Genomic DNA, 2,587 nt, shown 5'->3' with positions numbered 1-2,587 from the left:
CCTGAAATCCATTCTCTAACTCTCTTGATCAACGAACTCAAGCAACACCCTGAAATATATCTCCCCACATTCAAATACCCTCTCAATCTCATCTCTCGACACATAAAGAAATAGGGTTAGGTAGACTATGGGAAGCAAAAAGATCGAAAACAGAGGGACATTAGCCTTGTTTTTGGTTACCTTTCTCTTGGTCACTCCCCTCTTCTTCTCCAGGTAAAATCTATAGTATGTATGTAAAAGTTTGTGTGGGTTCTCTTTGCTTTATTTGTTGGAGGATATTGCAATAGAGGAAAACAACGATGGAGGTTCTTGGAAGAAAAAGGAGAGCCACATACGAGAAACCTTAAAAAGAGAAACCAGAGGTGAGTGTATGTGCAGGGACGAGAAAGGGGGTTGGGTGCTGCGACGGTGGTGGTCTCGTGGCTTTTGTTAGTGTAGGGAGGAAACAACGATGGAGGTTCTTGGTTTGGTTCTTGGTGCTGTCCGACTGTGGTCTTGGTTCCAGATCGAGATCGAATAAAAAGACTAAAATAATCTTGAATTTAACTGGTGAACGGAGAGGATGACCTAATGAGTACCATCCTTATATTTTGTTTTTTTGATTTTGGGACTGGTGAATCACGGAGACCAAACCCGTAATTTGCTGATATTATTCTATCAGAAAATCAGCAATAAGATATTGGAATCGATATGACCATCCCAAGTATAATTTCCGAGATTTCTATAATGGAATCGAATACGATCATCCGAAAATCATGCCGTTGGAGATCAGCTCAGCATAATCAACTAATACAAGGACCAACCCATAACTCCATTTGAAGTTATTCAATAATTATCATCTTTCTTTTCAAATTGGCGAAGTTAGGGTTTGAATGCGTTTTCTATTCATCTTCCTCAGGTTTACGGCAGCGCGTACGATCAACATCCAGTTTATCTACTTATTTATATAATATGGTTTGTCAGGTTATTCGCTAATTTCTTGTTGTTTGGGATATCGACAGCAAGACAGATGATCGTTGACACTTGACAGTGAACCTGGTCTCTCCAAAATGAGGTAATAAAGTTGATACATCTCTGCTTGTACTATTGAATTTAATACAAACTTAATTTTATCTACAAAAATGGTTAAGCAATTGAATTTGATTCCAATTTGTTCTTGAAAAATATTTAAAATTCCATATTTGATTGCAAGAAAGGGGGCCAGGGGTTGCAGTGGAGGCAAGATTATATTTGTTTTTTATGGTGATTTATGTTATTGACGTGTATTTGCCTGCCTTGTTGATTCCTGGAGACAATAATGATGTAAGAGGACCTTAGACTGTAATTGGACCAGGCAATGTACACTGTTTCATGCCTCTATAGCACCTTATTTTTCTTTGATCATAAAGATTGTAGGATATGATGAAAGAGATTGCATATATGGCCTTCCTTCTTTTCTACTTTTGTCAGCTTAGAGAGTTTTTCATAAAAGGAAGGTAGAACTATGTTTTCAGACCACAAGAAGAGGAACTAGCATTAAATCGAGCTCTAAACTCCTATCACAATTGGCACATCTTGTCTTGGTTACCTATTTACAAGATTTTGAGGCTCAAATGCGTATTTGGCTAATGATGTGCCCTCTATTGAAATAACTCAGGATAATAGACCACAAGAATCAAGCTGTATACTCTTGGTTATTGTTATTAGCATGTAGCATACCACTCAACCTTGATGCATTTGAGGATTCAAAACCACTTCCCCACACATATACTTGGTAATTGTAATGCATTCACATTATTGAAATGATTCTAGGACAATAGACTAAAAGAAGAGGAACCTCGGCATCTAGATGAACTGAAAACTCATAACTAATGTCATTAGCATGTAGAACACCCAAACTGACTTATATTCCATCTATCGTCTCTCTTTGCTTCATTTTATGATTCAAATAATCACATTCTTGTGTTTACATGTACATTTTTCTGATTATTGTCGAGTTTTAATCCAAGTTGAACTTGGTACTTATCATGAAACCCGGTGATTTAAAGCTATGACATTAAACCGATTCTCAAGGGAGCACCATTCCTCAATCTTACTAAACATCAAGTTTCTTTTAGTTTTGTTTAATCTGTTACATTTTCACAATTGCTCCTTGAGACTTCAACACTAAWTGYCGGTACAGATGACAGTTTCTTTTAGTTTTGTTTCAATTTGTCTATGAATGATAGTTTCTTTTACTTTTGCGACGTCTCCCATTTTTATGGTTTAGTGTAAAGTATGCAAGCATTTTGTGGATTGTTTTTTTGTGCTTTTGTTTCGTTTACCAACGTGAGGGTAAGATCCCCCTATTTTAAGTTTGTTCAAGCATCCATGACATGGGTTCACCACCACATATATGCTTCTAGATTGTCCATTTACAGATGTTGGATGGCTAATAGTTACTTGGTTCTATGTCACCAGGGGGTTTTTGGTCTTTCTGAGTTCAAGGTCATGATTTACCTTTCAAGTTCCATTTATCCATTGATTGTCGTTTTTTTAATGGTTTTGAGAATTTATTGATTTAATTTTTCTGTGGATTGTACTATCATTTAGTTTTGTGGTGTCTTGT

The 2,587-nt window shown here is 36.5% G+C and overlaps 1 long non-coding RNA gene across 2 annotated transcripts in view; it reads left to right on the top strand.

Annotated features, from left to right (window-relative positions):
• Positions 1-464: 464 nt before the first annotated feature.
• LOC112520743 overlaps positions 465-2,587 on the top strand; it is a 7,817-nt gene continuing 5,694 nt past the window's right edge. For both annotated transcript variants that reach the window (XR_003070075.1, XR_003070074.1), the window contains exon 1: positions 465-1,054. This is a non-coding gene — a long non-coding RNA (uncharacterized LOC112520743). The remainder of the gene's footprint in view (positions 1,055-2,587) is intronic.

This window comes from Cynara cardunculus, assembly GCF_001531365.2.
Source record: "Cynara cardunculus var. scolymus isolate 2C chromosome LG 11, CcrdV1, whole genome shotgun sequence".
NCBI classification, from domain to species: Eukaryota; Viridiplantae; Streptophyta; class Magnoliopsida; order Asterales; family Asteraceae; genus Cynara; species Cynara cardunculus.
Note: the sequence above shows the minus strand (reverse complement) of the source record. Positions and strands in the feature narration are given on the sequence as shown.